We start from the raw sequence: 22,661 nt of genomic DNA, 5'->3' as shown, positions 1-22,661 counted from the left end.
TCAAACAACTGAAAATACTTTGTTAAATCAGATTCATTAGAAGGAGGGACAAGTTTAACATTTTTAGCCACATCAAAATCATCAGAGCTAGATGATCCAGTTCCACATTGTTTCATGCGATACTCATGGTCTGCCTGAATCCTAGCAAGTTCAATTCCTGAATACGAGCATTTGCCTGAAATTCAGCCTCCTTAGCACGAGCTTCCTGCAGGGCTAGCTGTAACTTAGCTGATTCAATCTGCGTTTGCTCATTTGGAGGAGTTACATTAAACAAGCTTTCATTAATCATGTCAACAATTTGATCTTTAGAATGATGAGAGCGAACAGCAATTCCTAATTGTTGAGCAACAAGCTTAAGTTCATTCTTTGTTTTGTTTTCTACATCACACACTGTTTGCACATTTGACAAAAAATCTTTGGCTTCATCAAGCGTAGTAATAGTAGACATCATGAATAAATCACAGTCACAAAATATCAAGCAATATCCTTATGATAATATCCTGAATATTCTGATAAGAGGTCGCCAAATTTATGTTACGGAACAAAGTAAGATAATGTACATATTAAGTGAGAATACTAAAAATCACTAGTGTCCCGTAAAGTTCCAGGTTCAAAACAAAAGAGTTAGGTAAAATTACAAGTTAAAGTTTAATGCTCAAACTAAAAACAAAACATTAAGGACTCATAAGGAGAATGTAATGGCAAAAAACAGGTTAAATATATGGTTAACTGCAATAGCCTCTATTAACACGAAATTAGCAAGTGTAAATTTATCTAAGTCAGCCCTGATAAAATGAGAAAACCAGATAATACTCAGTGAATGCAAGATATATTATTACAGATACAAAATATTATTACCACTGGCTGACAATATGAATTACAAAAACTTTACTAGGCCTACGAATCAACACCTTATGCTATACAGTACAAGAACAAAATGTAATAACACTTATACTCAAATTACACAGCTGCTAAATGGTTGGAGACTTCCTTCGCACTCACAATAATAACAACTGTACAGGGGAGGACAGAGATGTGAGGAAAATGAGGAGTAGATCTAAGTGGCAATTAATGCAGAGACTGAGCTCATTATATAGGGGCCGGCAGAGCTTGATACAAATTGTAAGAAGGACGCGCAAATGAAGCCAGAGGGGACAAAGAGTTGACACTCCTGCTCTGAACAACAGAAAGAACGACTTAATCTACTATAAGGGAGGAGGGGGGGAGTGAGGTAGAACACGCTCGTGATCAAACATGCAGCATACTGTACGTTAGAATTACACAAAGGATGATGAAATCATAGGCTATGTAACAATATATATATATATATATATATATATATATATATATATATATATATATATATATATATATATATATATATATATATATATATATATATATATATATATATATATATATATATATATATATATATATATATATATATATATATATATATAGAAAACACATCGTGCAAAACATTACACTTTCATGTCGCTATTGCAGGTGTGATAAAGGAAATATAAGAAGGGGCGCAAACAGAGTACAGCACTGGCCCCCTACAATCGGAAAGGGCCAACACGTGACCTTGCCCTGTGACCTGTGACCTTAACCTATGACTGTTATTCAGATCGAATTACTTCATCTTCGTCAGAATCTCAATCCTTTTGGTTCAAATCGGATCAAAACTCTTTTACTGAGACTTTTGACCTACTGCACTGCAAACTGAATCACTTTAGTCCTGACTGATCCCGAAACCTTGCGTCATGTATGGTTAAAGTCGAATAAATTATTTTGATTTATTAAACCGAAAATCTGACCTTGCCTCCTGACGCTTGCCTGAAATCGGATTAAAATAATTTAAGATGGGCCGGCGATTTGTAATCTTTTTAAGTGCTCAGATTTTATCTTAATAATATTCCTGCCTTTTCCAGACGATTATATTCAGCTTATGAGGCATCTGACAGTGAAAAGGTTAATGAAAGCTAAGTCTAACACACTGAGTGAGACTGAGTTAAATCACCAGGTGATAACATGAATAAAAGTTAGCCTATATCCTAGGTTTAAACGAGCTCAAGAATATTAGCCCCTTCAATCCGATGACATATTGACTTTTCAGCTTAGGAAAAGTATTATCATCTGAAAGGGTTAGGTAATATATAGCCTTCGCTAATCCCTTTCGCCATTAGGTTTTTCTAATCCAACAAAATCGTTTGATATTAGGATAAGCGTCCTCGGGGTGAAGGGCTTAAACAATACCCTGAGAACAATCGCTCCAGACTGTCTCATAGCGAAAATCGTGGAACTAACTTAACCCTGGCACTCTGAGGATACATTATTCGTTTTACTCTTGCTGTCTCCAGAGAATTTTAATTAGACTGGGAGAGACATTTTCAGCTGGAAGGATCAGAAGCAGAGGCCTCTAGAAAATGAATAAAGTCGTCTGGCACAGGAGGAACAAAATAGAGTATACGTCATTGAACCTCAGGGGCTGGGGGCCGGTCAAGAGTCTTCCCTTTGATGCTTCACAAACTATTTTCCGAGATAACACAGCGACTCCTTCGCATAACAAAGCAACGACGGGGCGACGGTGATAGGAAGGAACATGTCTATGGAAACAATGGTAGATCTGTAAATGAGAGAGAGAGAGAGAGAGAGAGAGAGAGAGAGAGAGAGAGTATACAAACGAAAGCAAAGCATACCTACCGCCCAGAGGACTCAGTTCTAGGACATTGATAGCGAAGCAGGTAGACTCCTATTACTCATTAATCCCTTTAGCAAAAGCCTGAGAGAAAATGTGAGATGGATCTTGATCCATCAAAGAAAAACTCAGGAAAATTTCAGGGGAGAGGTTATCTCGATTTAATATTCTGCAGTATCTTATTCTGGAACTGATTTTTCATATTCGACTGAATATTACCGACCAGTTATTCAAAGGCGACTGTTATGAAGTCACCTAAGATTAGATAGTGTGCATACTGTAACGTAGGAAGGAGGGTGGCCAGTGGTAAGAATCCTTGGTACTATTCAAATGTCTATCTGTGGGAGATGGAAAAGAATTACAGGAAAATATGCAATTGTCTTGATTGGTATGGCACGAGAGTGAAAAAGTTTAAGAGCAGTTAAAACTGTGAGTGTTGTTCGGTGTGTGGGGGGAGTTCCCATAGAGGTTGTGATAAGGGATATTACGATTAGCGGGAGAAGTGAAGTAAGTAAATATTCTCACAATAGAATACAAAACGGTGTGCTTGGATGGTAATATGAAGAGAATGGATGTACACGTACATATGATGGTGTAAAGGGACCATGTGAGAAGGTTTGAAGGTGGGACGAAGTTTGTTCTAATCCTGACCACAACAGATAGGTGGTTTACTAATGCCATTGACGCCGACAAACCACTGAAGCTCGATATTTATATGGTTAAGACCAGAGTTGTGCTAAGTTTGGTCTTCGTCTTTTTAAAACCATTTCATTATAAGTAATTCATCATGGTCCTTCCTTCCCTCTTCTGTTCTGGTGGTTCTGTAGTTGTTTCTTCTACTGATAAGGCAAAACAATTTGCCAAACCGCTCTCTTCAAATTCTGCTATCGACATTTGCGGTGCTATTCCTCAATCAGTTTCCCTTTGACTGCCTCATCACTGGCATTAAAATTTCTTCATATAATGTGTTCTTTGTCTTCAGTGGCCTCAGAATAGTGACTGAGTATTATTTTTTTGCATTTTTTCTTAGCTGCAGCGGAAATGGAATATCAATATTTAATAAGAGATCATTTCTATTATTTTAAGTGAAACCTAATATAGATTGAATTCAGTGAAATAAATGCAAATTGAGCCCAGCAACTGTACTGGATTGAGAGACTGATTATACTGTTAAGACGGTTAATGAGAATGAGGGAGTTAAAGGAAAGGGAGACCTGGAAGGAGAGATTAATACTGCAAGAATGCAGACTTGTTGCTGGGCTAGGACAGATACGAATAAAATTCCTTTTGTAAAAGTTACCTCTTCACAGAGTGCGGTCTCTAGCAATAAACTTGCATAAGCTACGTTTTCATACTTTCTCCAGAGAATCATTGCCATGCAGTGACCTCCTTTTTGATGTTATGAAAAGGGACATCCAAGAGGTATGAATAAGCAATATATATATATATATATATATATATATATATATATATATATATATATATATATATATATATATATATATATATATTTCTGTTTATTTCCACGAAATGAAAAACTAACCTGAAACCTACGGTCCTGTGCTTGTACCGTACATTGGCTCCAAGAAGTATATGTTCAAACTTTGCATGAGATAGTGTTACACCACAAGAGATGTTCATTGTACTATGCTCGATTATTTCACAATACGTTGATGAACTCCCTTTCATAAACATGTGCGTTATCGGTTGTTTGTGACGTTGCCGAGCATCTAGTGTAAAATAAAAATTTATGTGATAATAGATTCATCTCTTAAGACATCACGCCCTACACTAATCATTCAGGGTATCATCGCCTTCCTCCTGTCTGATATTTTTAGGGCGAGTGTACATTTTCCTCCTATAAGTGCATGATATAGGCTTAGTAACCCGTCCCTTTGCGTCCAGCAGTCCTCCCACCTGCCACAAAGCTGCACCCAGCACCACATCGGCACTAATACCTACCAGCCTTGCTGGACTCATTCCAGCAATGTCTTATTCAGGACTGGTGCACTGGTATTAGCAGCAGTATTTTTATGACATCACTGGGTCCTGTGGATTATCAGTGAAGTTTGTTTTATCTAAATTCAGCTAATCAAAGTACCCTGCCGTAGCAAAGGTTCCAACTTGCTTTTAAAGAACAATCTTCAACTACTCAGCCGAAAGTTGGAGTGGCATTTCGACGCCTTTTTCAGAAAATCAGTTTAGCCCTTTTATATGATAACATCTCAGATATGTAAGGAGACGGGCACGAAAACATCAGAGAACGAGTGAACCACCAGAAGCTACAACAACCATCAAAAAAAAAAAAAAAAAAAAAAAAAAAAAAAAAGGGGACAGTTAAAAATCGAATGTGCTTTTTTGGCCTTTATACAGATACAATACAGTTCCACAGAAATCATAATTGCGTAGCCTGTCATTTTTTAAATCCAGAAACACATTCTGGGAAATGTCATGCATTTGCTCACAAATGTTGTCTCTCTAGTTCATAATCATTCCTGTCATCTTCAGACAGTTTTACTCAGCGAAGGTCAGTGGGTTGAATAATGAATCTATCAAGTGACTCTCTTGAGGCGCATGAAAGTATCTCATGGCTGTAGGAAATAACAGATGGAGAGACATCAACGTACTGAGATGGTTATTATACAAGAGCCATTAACGTTTAACCCTTTCAGTCCGACTACGTTATTACTTAGCTCATCCAGCCAATGACTGGATTATTCTATTCAGCCTACCGGAGATCTCTTGCAGTAATGGGGATAATTACGCCTACATTTAAACCTTCTTCCCTGAAACGTCTCTCTCGCGACATTGAATCGCTTGGCGGTGACAAGAGTAAAATACAGCTCAGAGAATGACATCATAGCGAAGAGTATAAATCTTACAGGATAAAATCTTTCTTAGAGCCATTATAAATCTCTGAAACTGACATTATTATTTTCCATCGAAATCTTTATAAAGTTTTGAATAGAAGGCGATCCATTATATTTTGGCAGCTGTTGAAAACTAGAAAAAAACTATTCTGTGCGTGAGAGGGAGGAAAGGGTTGTGTGTGTGTGTGTGTGTGTGTGTGTGTGTGTGTGTGTGTGTGTGTGTGTGTGTGTGTGCACTAATGGAATGGGGAGTCTGATTTGTCACTGGAAGTGGTGGTGGTATTGGTAAAAGAGGGCTAACTGAATGCTCTCTCTCTCTCTCTCTCTCTCTCTGCACACACAATCATAGGTGCTACTCTCATTATTTCTCATACTGCTCTCCCAACCTCTCTCCGAACTCACATTTTACTCCATCATAATTAAACTTTCTTCACAAAAAAAAAAAAAAAAAAAAAATCCGCCCTCTATCAGTGACAGAAATTTGTTTACACTATATTCCCTGTCATTTGTACCCCAAGTCTTTCATCCCTTCCACTCTTCTTGTTTTATGTATAAAGGCCTTTGGACCACGGTGACTACCTTACACGTGTTACGACCATTATTCAATAATCTTTAACTACTTATTACTACATAGGACATGGATTCTATAAAGTTAACTATTCTCGACCATGAACTCACAGTGTAAACAAGAGGGATCACATAATGAGTGCATCACACGTGTCCACTAAGTACTCGAAGGGCCGATTATTTGACTTTGTCCTGTGATCGTCGACAGATCTCTCAAAACTGCATTGCTTTACTCTTGCCTTGCCCGGAACTCTTCCACAAAGTTTGGTTCAAATCAGATTAGAACTGAATGATTTGACTTTTCCTTGTGACTTTGAACTACGACTTTTGCCATATTGTTCTACAAATTTTGTCTCTTTATTCTTGTTCGGCTGAACTCTTGAGGTTGACCTGGCAAAGATTCCATGCCCTTTGACCTGAAATCGGATTAAAATATTTTAAGATGGGCCGGCGATTTGTAATCTTTTTAAGTGCTCAGATTTTATCTTAATAATATTCCTGCCTTTTCCAGACGATTATATTCAGCTTATGAGGCATCTGACAGTGAAAAGGTTAATGAAAGCTAAGTCTAACACACTGAGTGAGACTGAGTTAAATCACCAGGCGATAACATGAATAAAAGTTAGCCTATATCCTAGGTTTAAACGAGCTCATGAATATTAGCCCCTTCAATCCGATGACATATTGACTTTTCAGCTTAGGAAAAGTATTATCATCTGAAAGGGTTAGGTAATATATAGCCTTCGCTAATCCCTTTCGCCATTAGGTTTTTCTAATCCAACAAAATCGTTTGATATTAGGATAAGCGTCCTCAGGGTGAAGGGCTTAAACAATACCCTGAGAACAATCGCTCCAGACTGTCTCATAGCGAAAATCGTGGAACTAACTTAACCCTGGCACTCTGAGGATACATTATTCATTTTACTCTTGCTGTCTCCAGAGAAATTTAATTAGACTGGGAGAGACATTTTCAGCTGGAAGGATCAGAAGCAGAGGCCTCTAGAAAATGAATAAAGTCGTCTGGCACAGGAGGAACAAAATAGAGTATACGTCATTGAACCTCAGGGGCTGGGGGCCGGTCAAGAGTCTTCCCTTTGATGCTTCACAAACTATTTTCCGAGATAACACAGCGACTCCTTCGCATAACAAAGCAACGACGGGGCGACGGTGATAGGAAGGAACATGTCTATGGAAACAATGGTAGATCTGTAAATGAGAGAGAGAGAGAGAGAGAGAGAGAGAGAGAGAGAGAGTATACAAACGAAAGCAAAGCATACCTACCGCCCAGAGGACTCCGTTCTAGGACATTGATAGCGAAGCAGGTAGACTCCTATTACTCATTAATCCCTTTAGCAAAAGCCTGAGAGAAAATGTGAGATGGATCTTGATCTATCAAAGAAAAACTCAGGAAAATTTCAGGGGAGAGGTTATCTCGCTTTAATATTCTGCAGTATCTTATTCTGGAACTGATTTTTCATATTCGACTGAATATTACCGATCAGTTATTCAAAGGCGACTGTTATGAAGTCACCTAAGATTAGATAGTGTGCATACTGTAACGTAGGAAGGAGGGTGGCCAGTGGTAAGAATCCTTGGTACTATTCAAATGTCTATCTGTGGGAGATGGAAAAGAATTACAGGAAAATATGCAATTGTCTTGATTGGTATGGCACGAGAGTGAAAAAGTTTAAGAGCAGTTAAAACTGTGAGTGTTGTTCGGTGTGTGGGGGGAGTTCGCATAGAGGTTGTGATAAGGGATATTACGATTAGCGGGAGAAGTGAAGTAAGTAAATATTCTCACAATAGAATACAAAACGGTGTGCTTGGATGGTAATATGAAGAGAATGGATGTACACGTACATATGATGGTGTAAAGGGACCATGTGAGAAGGTTTGAAGGTGGGACGAAGTTTGTTCTAATCCTGACCACAACAGATAGGTGGTTTACTAATGCCATTGGCGCCGACAAACCACTGAAGCTCGTTATTTATATGGTTAAGACCAGAGTTGTGCTAAGTTTGGTCTTCGTCTTTTTAAAACCATTTCATTATAAGTAATTCATCATGGTCCTTCCTTCCCTCTTCTGTTCTGGTGGTTCTGTAGTTGTTTCTTCTACTGATAAGGCAAAACAATTTGCCAAACCGCTCTCTTCAAATTCTGCTATCGACATTTGCGGTGCTATTCCTCAATCAGTTTCCCTTTGACTGCCTCATCACTGGCATTAAAATTTCTTCATATAATGTGTTCTTTGTCTTCAGTGGCCTCAGAATAGTGACTGAGTATTATTTTTTTGCATTTTTTCTTAGCTGCAGCGGAAATGGAATATCAATATTTAATAAGAGATCATTTCTATTATTTTAAGTGAAACCTAATATAGACTGAATTCAGTGAAATAAATGCAAATTGAGCCCAGCAACTGTACTGGATTGAGAGACTGATTATACTGTTAAGACGGTTAATGAGAGAGTTAAAGGAAAGGGAGACCTGGAAGGAGAGATTAATACTGCAAGAATGCAGACTTGTTGCTGGGCTAGGACAGATACGAATAAAATTCCTTTTGTAAAAGTTACCTCTTCACAGAGTGCGGTCTCTAGCAATAAACTTGCATAAGCTACGTTTTCATACTTTCTCCAGAGAATCATTGCCATGCAGTGACCTCCTTTTTGATGTTATGAAAAGGGACATCCAAGAGGTATGAATAAGCAATATATATATATATATATATATATATATATATATATATATATATATATATATATATATATTTCTGTTTATTTCCACGAAATGAAAAACTAACCTGAAACCTACGGTCCTGTGCTTGTACCGTACATTGGCTCCAAGAAGTATATGTTCAAACTTTGCATGAGATAGTGTTACACCACAAGAGATGTTCATTGTACTATGCTCGATTATTTCACAATACGTTGATGAACTCCCTTTCATAAACATGTGCGTTATCGGTTGTTTGTGACGTTGCCGAGCATCTAGTGTAAAATAAAAATTTATGTGATAATAGATTCATCTCTTAAGACATCACGCCCTACACTAATCATTCAGGGTATCATCGCCTTCCTCCTGTCTGATATTTTTAGGGCGAGTGTACATTTTCCTCCTATAAGTGCATGATATAGGCTTAGTAACCCGTCCCTTTGCGTCCAGCAGTCCTCCCACCTGCCACAAAGCTGCACCCAGCACCACATCGGCACTAATACCTACCAGCCTTGCTGGACTCATTCCAGCAATGTCTTATTCAGGACTGGTGCACTGGTATTAGCAACAGTATTTTTATGACATCACTGGGTCCTGTGGATTATCAGTGAAGTTTGTTTTATCTAAATTCAGCTAATCAAAGTACCCTGCCGTAGCAAAGGTTCCAACTTGCTTTTAAAGAACAATCTTCAACTACTCAGCCGAAAGTTGGAGTGGCATTTCGACGCCTTTTTCAGAAAATCAGTTTAGCCCTTTTATATGATAACATCTCAGATATGTAAGGAGACGGGCACGAAAACATCAGAGAACGAGTGAACCACCAGAAGCTACAACAACCATCAAAAAAAAAAAAAAAAAAAAAAAAAAAAATCAGGGGACAGTTAAAAATCGAATGTGCTTTTTTGGCCTTTATACAGATACAATACAGTTCCACAGAAATCATAATTGCGTAGCCTGTCATTTTTTAAATCCAGAAACACATTCTGGGAAATGTCATGCATTTGCTCACAAATGTTGTCTCTCTAGTTCATAATCATTCCTGTCATCTTCAGACAGTTTTACTCAGCGAAGGTCAGTGGGTTGAATAATGAATCTATCAAGTGACTCTCTTGAGGCGCATGAAAGTATCTCATGGCTGTAGGAAATAACAGATGGAGAGACATCAACGTACTGAGATGGTTATTATACAAGAGCCATTAACGTTTAACCCTTTCAGTCCGACTACGTTATTACTTAGCTCATCCAGCCAATGACTGGATTATTCTATTCAGCCTACCGGAGATCTCTTGCAGTAATGGGGATAATTACGCCTACATTTAAACCTTCTTCCCTGAAACGTCTCTCTCGCGACATTGAATCGCTTGGCGGTGACAAGAGTAAAATACAGCTCAGAGAATGACATCATAGCGAAGAGTATAAATCTTACAGGATAAAATCTTTCTTAGAGCCATTATAAATCTCTGAAACTGACATTATTATTTTCCATCGAAATTTTTATAAAGTTTTGAATAGAAGGCGATCCATTATATTTTGGCAGCTGATGAAAACTAGAAAAAAACTATTCTGTGCGTGAGAGGGAGGAAAGGGTTGTGTGTGTGTGTGTGTGTGTGTGTGTGTGTGTGTGTGTGTGTGTGTGTGTGTGCACTAATGGAATGGGGAGTCTGATTTGTCACTGGAAGTGGTGGTGGTATTGGTAAAAGAGGGCTAACTGAATGCTCTCTCTCTCTCTCTCTCTCTCTCTCTCTCTCTCTCTCTCTCTCTGCACACACAATCATAGGTGCTACTCTCATTATTTCTCATACTGCTCTCCCAACCTCTCTCCGAACTCACATTTTACTCCATCATAATTAAACTTTCTTCACAAAAAAAAAAAAAAAAAAAATCCGCCCTCTATCAGTGACAGAAATTTGTTTACACTATATTCCCTGTCATTTGTACCCCAAGTCTTTCATCCCTTCCACTCTTCTTGTTTTATGTATAAAGGCCTTTGGACCACGGTGACTACCTTACACGTGTTACGACCATTATTCAATAATCTTTAACTACTTATTACTACATAGGACATGGATTCTATAAAGTTAACTATTCTCGACCATGAACTCACAGTGTAAACAAGAGGGATCACATAATGAGTGCATCACACGTGTCCACTAAGTACTCGAAGGGCCGATTATTTGACTTTGTCCTGTGATCGTCGACAGATCTCTCAAAACTGCATTGCTTTACTCTTGCCTTGCCCGGAACTCTTCCACAAAGTTTGGTTCAAATCAGATTAGAACTGAATGATTTGACTTTTCCTTGTGACTTTGAACTACGACTTTTGCCATATTGTTCTCCAAATTTTGTCTCTTTATTCTTGTTCGGCTGAACTCTTGAGGTTGACCTGGCAAAGATTCCATGCCCTTTGACCTATTGTTCCAAAAATAATAATAATAATAATAACCACGTGAATGATCCTCGTCTCATCCATCAAGTTTGATTCTAATCAGATTAAAACTGCTTTGTTTATTTTGTTCACACACACAGTCATGAGAGTTGAAATTTGACTTTATCTGTGAGAATCACCGTTTTGACTCATTATTCTCAGGATCTAATTCCTTCTTTCTTGCCTGACTCTTAACTCCTCCACCCAGATTGCTTCAGATCAGATCAAAACTGTTTGAGTTGGCCTTGCTCCTTGATCTTAATGTTTGACTGTTCTCAAAATCAAATCCTTTTACTCTTGCTTTATCTTCAAGCCTTCCACAAAGGTTGGTTCAGATCGGATTAAAGATGCTTAAGTTAAACTTACCCTGTGACCTGGACCATTGATATAGTGTTTAAAAATATTTAGATTTACTTCTTGGCTAGCCCTTAAGTCTTCTATCAATATTGGGTTTCGGATCAAAACCGTTTGAGTTTATTTGTTATCACACACACACACACACACACACACACACACACACACACACACACACACACACACACACACACACACACACACACACACACACACGTCCATCAAAACAAAACATCCGCTATTGCTGCGCATGCGCGGGTGTAAAAATCCGCAAAGGTAAGCATTTCTTTTCTTCCAAAAACGCACTAAATTTATAGACATAATCTTGTGATATCAGTTCTTTCCACATTTAAGGGCACACCATAGAGTAGTTGGTTGGTGTAGAGACACAACATTCATTGCTTTCTTAAGGCTTTCATCATAGTCACCTGGTTGGTTCGTAACGTCACAAAGTGCAGTACCTCCAAGGGTAGTAATTTTCCCTCTCCACAGCTCATTAACTCTTGTTTTTTTTTCCTTTTTTAGTCGAAGGTGATTTTAATCACCAATGTCGACATTTAAACAGTTAAGTAAAAAGTCATAGGATTCAGCTACTCTGTCACTCTTTCCCTGTCTCTAAATAATGTGCAATCTATCTTCACTCATTAATTCTGTTTGCTTTCAGTCTTTGCATATTCTCTCTAAAATCAATACTATCATTTAATCACATAAGTTTCATTCTCTTGATCAGCAAGCACATGAGGTAGTGTTATCTTTGGATGATTACGCTGAACGACAAGCCAAATGGTTCCTGTAACCCAGGAAATCAGTACACCATTGGGTGGTAACCATGTAACCAAATGAAGACTGGTGGTCTAGTGGGGAAGGTGCAACAACCGGATGGTGCTCGTAAGGGTTTGCATCTGAGGGTTGGTTGGGGTTTATTACTCACAAAATTCCACTCACACGTGAAGTAAGGTAGTTAGTCTCACCTTAAACATTGGGACTGTGTAGCCTAGCCCCAGGCCTTTGGTTTATAACCAAACAAGTTCTTGCCGGCAAAAAATTTCGGGACTAACAACCCTACAATCACAAAATGTTTGTAAATACCATTACCCTTATCTTTGTTTTCATACCGTTACTGAGCCCACAATGACCATTACTGACCAAAAAGGTGAAGAAATGATTTTCGCATGTTTTCATGTCGTGATTTCCGAAAATTTCACTCCGTCGCGTCGCGCACGATCGCCAAAATTTTCGTTTGTCATTTTTCTTACACTGACTGTACTTACACCAACCTAATGCAAAAATATTTAGGTCGATATCTGTTACCATTCTCGTGAAAGAAACGAACAACTGCACAGACATTTTGGCTCGTCGCGATTTCCTATAATTTCGTGCCGTCGCGTCGCGTCCGATCGCCAAAATCTTGGTTTGGTATTTTTCTGACACTGCCTGGACTTACCCCGACCTAATGCTAAAAGAATCACGTCGATATCTATTACCGTTTCCGTGAAAGAAGCAAACAATCACAAAGACAATAATACACAGCTTGACTTTATTATATAGACTGGACCCGTGTATTGCATGCCTACTTTAGTTAGGGTATCGTGCCTGGGAAGAGTAGTTTCCTAGAGAACGCGCTTTGTATAGTAAAAAGAGAAATTGGGAAAACAGAGAGAGAGAGAGAGAGAGAGAGAGAGAGAGATACTGTTGACGGACTGCAGTGTGGGACAATGGTGGATGTAAGTTAAAGAAGCGACAGACCTACGTAAAAAATCAGTGAAAGAAGGGAGTGTAGAAGATTACAAGGCAAATGGGAGTGAATGCAAGGGTCATATTTTTAACTCTTCTGCCCGATTAATTTCTCTCTCTCTCTCTCTCTCTCTCTCTCTCTCTCTCTCTCTCTCTCTCTCCATTTTTCTTTGAGTTCAGGTGCTCAGCAAAAGGTTCTTGTAGTCTATTTTAAATTCATTATAGTATTTTTCTTTTCCATCAGGAGAGAAAAGGTCTCGGGTTAGGCTACACAAGTACACATTCCCAACATTTAAGGTGAGACTAACTACCGTACTTAAACTGTGAGTGGAGTATTGTGAGTAATAAACCCCCACCAACCCTCAGATGCAAACCCTTACGAGCACCATCCGGTAGTTGCACCTTCCCCACCGTCTTCATTTGGTTATATTAAACGATTCTACAAACAGCTCGGATTCTAGATCAGTTTCGTCAGTCCTGGCAGAATGCAATGATCTTTCTACACTATGGACGATAAAATTGCCCAAGACGATAATTTCAGTGTTACAGGAAGGTTAGTTAATTGTGTGGATATGACGTCAAACATGCTGGGTTCTGAAGAAGCATTGGAGGAGCGATAAATGACACGGATATATTTGGTAATGTTTAGGTAATTTAGTTTATAGTGAATAGTCAAAATTAGCTGGTGAGATTCAAAACAGTGTCAACTGCAAATTCAGATTTGATATAACAGCAGGTGCCAACCTTGTTGCGGAAGTTTGTGAGGAGATGGAAACCAGGAAAACAAAATGGTGATTGTCAGTAGAAGGAGAAATTTGGGGTTCTGCGAGGAGCTGGGATGGAGGATATATAGATTGGTGGAAAAAGTGAACGGAATTGAGATTGGTACTAAGGCCACGATTATTAGTGAAATATAAGGCCGAACCTGCGCTTCTTCGCTGAGGAGCATGAACAGTGTTGGCAAAAACAAACACAACAAACACATTACTTGCATGACAACACCACCACTCCACCTCATCTTCCTCACCGTCATCTTCGTTCTCATCCCCATCACTGTTGTCGTCTTTCTCAGCTACTCAAGCCACTTTCATGGCAAGTTACTCGGCATCACTTGCATACGTACATACCCTACCGACACCACCAATACATCTCTGAGGACCAAAGTTCAAATGAAGGTGTGCCTTACAAATGGGGCCTGAGATCGGAAGGCATACCTCAGGAGAAAGTAAACCCCCCCCCCCTCCAAGACACTTATTCATAAACCAGGTAAAGCATCTCTTTGCATACACTATTTGCACTCCTGACTTCTCTATCTTACATTATATATACAATATTCTCCATGAGGCTAAAATATATGTACGGTGATTCATACACTGTGCATCTTAATCCTTGTGTGTTGTTAGTATGACTCAGTCAGCGTTACCTGCATCTACTCTGCATCAGCCTCTGCTACCGTAACGCCTTTCATACCGGTGTTTCATTATGTCTGTTTGTCACGTCCATTTACTGCATGGTTGATCAGTGAGTTGACTGCGCTCCTCACACCAGCTGACTGGTGAGTGGACTGTCAGTGCAACACACAAGATGGAGGTGGGCAATACAGAGGGTTGCACGAATTTAATTTAGCTGCCCAGGCATTTGTATGTAGCAGTACCCCTCCTTCTACTGTATGTCATCTTGTCACTCTATTTAGAAATAATTTCGCTTCTTTAACAAGACTAGTGTATGTCAATGAATCCATCATGCTGCTCATGGCAATATGCAATTCGTTTTTATCTCCGTTTCATTTTCTCGGTGGCTTGTGACCCACCACTGGATAGTCTGTAAACGCTGTATCGCACTTTTGCAGCTGTCAGTGAAGCGATTAACCCTTGGCTTCATTTATATGAAAAGCCACTGTATCGAAAAACAAAGTCCTGTAAATAAGATATACATGTGTGTGTGTGTGTGTGTGTGTGTGTGTGTGAGTGTGGAGAGAGAGAGAGAGAGAGAGAGAGAGAATGTCCAGTTCCCATTAGCATAACTGAATGATGGGCCTGGCTGACTCCCTGATGAGTGTCATTGGGGTTATTTACTAGAGGCAATGAGCAACGAAAGGTAATTCCGACGAGCTGCAATAAGCCTGCTCAACAAACCATTCTCGTGGCGTTTGAGTGCAAGAGCTTAATGCGAGGAGGAGTAGATAAGTTCATGATGGGTTATTTCTGTGCAGAATGGATGAATTACCTACATCCCATATTCACCTCTGTTTCCCCACACAGTTGGATATATGTGCACACACACACACACACACACACAATATATATATATATATATATATATATATATATATCTATCTATTGCCAGACGCCTCAATCCCGTTTGGGGTGGCCACAAACAAATCGCCTCCAAGTCGCCCTGTCCCCCGCCATTTCACTGCCCTGCTCCCAACTCACACCCCCCTCTCTCATATACCTCTCCACCCCATCCCTCCATCTCATCCTCGGTCTCCCCCTCCCTCTTCCACCCTCCACCTCACTCACATACACTCTCTTCGTCAATCTTTCACCCTCCATCCTCTCCACATGGCCAAACCACCTCAGTGTGTTCCTCACAACGCTTCCTATCACATCCACATCCACACCACAACGCTCCTTTATATCCTCATTCGTAAGCCTGTCTCTCCACGTGACTCCACAGGCTCCTCTTAAATAACTCATTTCCACTGCTCTCACTCTTGACTTGTGTCCTTCCAACAATGTCCAAGCTTCACTTTCGTACGTTAGAGTTGGTATCACAATACTGTCATGTAGTAACTTTTTTACTTCCATGCTCACTTCCCTGTTTCTTATCACTGCTTTTAAGGAACCAGCAACCTTTCTTCCCTGCTGTACCCTTTCAAGCACTTCATCCTCCAAACCTCCATCCTTACTCATCACACTACCCAAATAATTAAACGTACTCACATTATATATATATATATATAGAGAGAGAGAGAGAGAGAGAGAGAGAGAGAGAGAGAGAGAACCCAATGAGTCCCAAGTTAAGAAGAGTTGTCTATATGAGGAAATGAAGAAACCCTACCTTGGTATTTAAAAAAAAAAGGAGAAGGTAAAAAAGGAGAAGTGAGGGTAAGTGATAACCCTGACTCTCTCCTTAAGTAAAGGGAACACTACGTTCTCTTTGCTGTTATTAGTTTCCCCTCTATGCATCCCTAAGTTGCGTAACTCTGATGCTGCGTAGAATATTCCTGTCGAGGTTTTGCTGCAGTCGTTTCTAGTTTTGCCTTACTTTGATACAGAATTATGAGTACAGTGTTATATCATTATTTATTAGTTAAGGTACGTGAGGTCTGAAATTCACAAATAATGCCACTTAAATCGATAATTTGTACATACGTCAGCTGTGCAAACAATGCATAATATTCAGGTAGGGTAATATAAACCACATTTCTCATAATACCATCGTGAAGTTTCGAATAGAACATTACAACAGGCATAATACTGGCTTGGTTTCATGACACATTCACATTATATTCAACTGGTGGAAAAGCTTACGAAAATTTACTAATAATCCTATGTTGCTACAGCTGAGGCAAAATGTGACAACAGTTGTAGTAAAGTATTGCAAAGAACACTATCAGGGAGACTCCAAGAGATATGAAATGTTTTTCCTGCTGTATCAGTCAGGTATCTGGGTCACCAGCAAGAATTACTCACATAACCGGTTCCAGCAACGTGCAGTCACAGTGGCTGTGCATGCCTCTGTTCCATTAGGCCTCCCATTGTACTCCTCTTTTTGTAGTTCGCATTTTTCACAGCCATAACAAGGGCGTGCTTTTAAAAAGAAAACGATAAAATGAAAGTAAAAATAAAATACGATGAAAGAAGGTGGGTGAGTACTTCATGTTGGAAAATTGTAAGCATGATGAGGTACTTGTAAGGTAATATATTTTGTGGGATACAGTAAGGGATAAAGGAAAGAATAAGGCGGAAAATAAAGGTTATGTGAAATAAGGAAGCAAAGTTTTCAACTGATTCTAATATATTATGAATAAACATTACCATTTTCATCCGAACCCCAATTATCACTTAAGAGATGAGGTGAGGTAACATTAAGAGTAATAGAAAAGGCACAAATCAGGTGAACTATTGAAAAGCACCCCAAGCCAAGTGGGAAACACATCCATTCACACATCATTAATGTTTTGTAAATCGGTTGTCCATCTCACCAACGAAAACTATCACGGCATGTGTCTGCTTTTAGGTATGCTTCACTCACACCTATGGGGCAGAGTCGCTCCTTTGGCTACGGAGTAAAACAAGAGCAAAGAGCACGCCATTGCATCTCCGTGCATTCTGTTTAGTTCATTTTATCTCTGCCTTATCCCTTAGGCATCTTCAGTATCCTTATCTCTCCGCCTCACCTACTCTCATATTAAATGCCAATACTATATTTTTGGTTTGTCACTCTCTTTGCCACTTTCAATCTCATTCTGGTACTGTCTACTCATTATACTCCTCATGCTGAAGTTATAAGGACCCCTTCACGTGGTGACACCGATTAGTATAACTGAGCAGGTAACTCGCCTAGTTACACAAGCAGCATTTGTGTCCTTTTCGTACCCCCGAAAGGAGGATGGTGGAATGCAGAAGGGCAACTTAATTCTGCAAACCATTAGTTTCACACACATATTTGAACTTCGGGCCATAACAACAACCCTTATTTTCATATCCACACCACCTAAACACATTCTTTTCTATCGCCTTATCAGTAAAATTCCTTACTCTCCATATTTCCCCAGTCTCATTTCTGACCAGGCTACGCAAGCAGTCTATACTGCTCCCACTATTGATTTTTCAGACTCATACTACACTATAATCTCACACCCATACGTTACTGAAATCAGTTGTTATTCAGTAACCCCTCTCTGTTTGGCCAAACAGACCCATCAACCGCTGGCAAGCAACCGTCCCAGCAGGGCTATTCCCAGCAATGAACAGACGCTTCCCCACGGCAAACAGCGCCTCGCTACAGTGAAGCCCAGGGAAGAGTCTGAAGGTTTGGTTCCCAGATGGTCGCCGCATTTACGTCTGTCAATTCCGTTAACCGGGTCATCATAGTAGGCTATACATCACCTCGTCTTTTGGTAATATGTTTATCACCCAGTATTGTACATAGTTTCCTGGTTCAAAGGAAACCATTAATCTTGTCACTCAGTGTAGAGTCACTTTAAATGGAATGAATGGTGACGAAGGTGACAGGAAAGCTGGGAGAATAGAAAGTGAGGAGAGCAAACACAGGAAATGCCTGATAAAGATGGAGACAAAAGTAGGCAGCACTACGTCAACTGAGTGAATGATGGTCGCCACTACGTACCTCCACTGTGAGCAATAAAACATATCTGTTATTTGTCAAGGCTGTCACAATACCAGCTATATTACCTTGAGACGCTCTGCTTTCCAAATTTCTTATTCACTATCCTTCCTTTTTCTTGTTGTATCGAGGCATATATAATTTTCCAGCGCTCAGGTTCTCACCTTACTGATATCACAATGGGAGTCCATTTTCCCCTCACAAAGCCTTAATTTGCTGTTATGATGCAGTTCAAATATTGGCATTCATACACTTTCACAAAGTTTTTAACTAGTTTTGAAAGACCTTGTTCACTATTTGCAAGCGGTACAACATCATCTGCATACATCAGAACCACAAAGTCTCAACGGTCGCTCATCATCATCAATTTCACTCTCTTTTCATTATTCTCATTTTGCCTTCCCTTATAACAAAAAATGGTCAAAGATCAAGATGACTTGGGATGATCAACTTAAATGTTAATTATATGATGAAAAGAAGAAGGAATTTAATTTTGATGCAGATTAGTTAAAGGTCAAGGTCACAAAGTAAGGTTAAATACTTCACCCTATAACTCAAAACAGTTTCTGCCCAATGTGACTGAGGATCAAACTGAGAAAAATGTGAGTCAGCGATAGATGACACGATTCAATTTTGAAAATTGTATGTCAGAAAACATGGCCAAAGGTAAAGGTCAACTTGAACCATTGTGATCCCTTTCTAGTCAGAATATATATATATATATATATATATATATATATATATATATATATATATATATATATATATATATATATATATATATATATATATATATATATATATATATATATATATATATATATATATATATATACGATTTTAGGAACAGTCCGTTGAAGGTCGAGGTCACACGACAAAGTAAAATGTTTGGCCTTTAATCTCTCTGTAGGGTGGATGCTGCACACTCTGTGTGACCCTTGTTGTTCAGTTAGTCAAGAAAGAAAGGAAATTTTGTGTTAGTTACTTGCGCTGGGCTGAAAAGACGTTCTAAATATACCCTACTTAGCTCTATACAGTTTTGGTGTTCACTCACTGACGCCCAAATTCAATCCCTTGAAATCCACATCTTTAGTCTGCCATTCACTTTTTTTTTTTTTTTTTTTTTTTAATAATCAGCAGTGCAGGGGCCGTGGAGAAGGATAATAATTTTTCGACATTTCTATCAAGGGTTACAAACTTCGCTCGTCCTTGAGTGGCATCACATGAACACTAAGCTCCGATCACCATTTGGATGTCAGCCTTTACTGGACCCATCAGGCTGAAGCACTTCAGCTCATTAAATAACATGATATATTCATTAATAGTCTACTTCATACCCCAGTAAATCGACGCTTTCGTACACTGATATGTGTTAACATTGTTTCTAAACTATGACATAGGATGTTACACGTCTTTGGAAGATTTCAGCCAGGATTAAATGTTCGTCCCTACATAAACTCACTCGCTCCACACTGCATTGTGTATATATCTGGTGATGGTTTTTGGTGATATCTGAGCAACTTCAGTCCCTTCTCAGCGACTCTTGAGGTAGTGGGAAGGGTGTTCCATTTGTATGACAGTCAACGGAAACCTTGTTAGGAAGGACGGGACAGAGGAAGGACTTGAAGAAAACGTCCATGATAATTAAAAAAAAAAAAAAAAAAAAATGATTTCTGCTGTATTGAGCTGGCACAGTGGTGAAGAGGGAAGAAGATGGAGAGAGAGAGAGAGAGAGAGAGAGAGAGAGAGAGAGAGAGAGAGAGAGAGAGAGAGAGAGAGAGAGTTTGATCTTGAACGAGTGATCGATGAGAAAGTTTACTGATCAAAGAGAGAAAAAGACGACGAGAAGACAAGGGAAAGATAAAGAGTAGCCTATATCAAGAGAGAAGCAGGAAATACAAGAAGAAGAAATATGATCTAAGTCGCGCTGAAACACATCACAGAAACGGAACACTAGAGGCAAGTGTGAAGGAGAGATGCAACTATTGATTTCGTGTGCTTGACTGACGAGGTTTAATCCCCCGAAAAAGACCGGAGTTAGTTAAACATAATCGTTTAATATGAGAAATGAGAGACGATGCCAATAAAAAATACGATTCTGCGGTACGGATATGGCAAGACTGGAAGGGAAGAGAAAGAGGATAAACTGGATAAAAGATACGTGTATTGCATAAAACTGAATGCAACGGAAAGGGGGTAGAAACATGGAGGGGAAAATAAAACTAGAAAATACTCTCGGGAACGCATGGGTTAATCCAGACAAAGTGTAAAGAAAAACGGAAGAATATAACGATGTGTGCCCAACAATACCTCCTCCTTCTCCAACCCTATGAATTTCCCCTTCGCGCTCTCCCTCCTTCCCCAACTCAGTCCATATCTCCTTTATAACTTCATCCATCCTACCCTGTTCAGATCATACCAAATCAATCTAAGCCAAGCAAAATCAAAGTAAAACTAACCTAACCTAACGTAACCACACTGAAAACTACCTTAAACCCGACCATAACTACCAAAACTCTGTGTATTCTAAATTAAACTCACCTACCGTAATTTAATCGCAACCGACAGTGTGTACAGTAAATGTTTTCAGAAATCTAGCACAAAACGTTTATGACACAGAACCACTTCGCTTCTGGCCAAGGGTGACATTGGGTGACTTTGCTGCAGTTTTGTGGCTACAGCTCTGTGAAGTTAATTAACTGTGGAAACACAGACCATGAAGGTTTTACGTGTAACCTTTCGTGTGTGTGTGTGTGTGTGTGTGTGTGTGTGTGTGTGTGTGTGTGTGTGTGTGTGTGTGTTTTACATGAAAAAGTCCCCAGCGGTGAGTGCTGGCAATACTTTTCGAAGAGAAACGAACAAGGAGAAAACTAAATTAAAGATCTGCCATTTAGAAATTTATGAATTAACTGCGTTGATGAGGCAGTGGAAAAGAGTGAATGAGGAGGGCTGTTCCAGAGTTACAGTATACTCGTTAACTCTTGCTTTACAGAGCTGGACAGTAAAAGGATGTGGGTGTGCATAAAGATGGGCGATGCGTGCCTGTGATAATGGGGAAGAAATCCAAGCAGAGAGTTCAGTTTTGCCAGAATCATAGCAGTTAAGATAGAGATGTAACAATAAGTGAAGAGAGAGGTTGAAGGGAGTCAGTGGAAGGAGAGGAGTTGATGCGACGAAAAGCCTTTGATTCTAATTAGTTAGAAGCTTTTGATATAACCTATTTTGAAGTGTTGTGTGTGGTAAGCCTCCCTTCCTTCCTTTCCTAAGAGAACTATGCTCCTAACAGAGGTGAATATGACCCTATGGGTAGTCAGTAACAGACTGAGGTTAAAATAATGTGCGTAGTCAGAACTCCTTCTCTGTGAGGTGTTTTTGTAAGAGACAATGTATCATTATGGGAAGAATCACAAGAAATAGAGACACCAGGGACACTAAGAAAGGATGAATGAGCAATCTTTGTATTGCTTAAGGTAAGTACATCTTTATGGGAAGAGCATGTCAAACTGAGAGATGCGGGAATGACTTTTTAAACATTAACAGATTAACATTAATAAGATTCTTTTTGTCCCAAGTAAAAATAAAGACTATTAAGGAGTCAGGATTGCCAAAGCATCGTCTTTTTCCTTTTGTTGTGACTTGTGTTCGATCCTTGAGAAGCTGACAAAAAATGAAAGGAGTCACGACCATATAGGTTGACAGAGATACAAGTATAAGCCCAGGATGTTGATGAGAAGGAGAAAGAAAGAAGGTGAAATGGCAGAACACTGAGGCACACCATTATCGATTGCTTCATAAGAAACAAAGTGGCCACCTACTGCTGTAGCTTCAGAATGCTCAGAGAGAAAACGCTAGATGAAAGCACAAAGAGAATGACTATGTATTTATCTGTATAGGCCTACCAAGGTTGCTTCCCCCAAGGAAAGGGAGGCAGCCGAGACAGGAC

This window comes from Coenobita brevimanus, chromosome 55 (genome assembly GCF_032717465.1).
Source record: "Coenobita brevimanus isolate Jiangsu-jjx chromosome 55, ASM3271746v2, whole genome shotgun sequence".
Taxonomy (NCBI): Eukaryota; Metazoa; Arthropoda; class Malacostraca; order Decapoda; family Coenobitidae; genus Coenobita; species Coenobita brevimanus.
Note: the sequence above shows the minus strand (reverse complement) of the source record.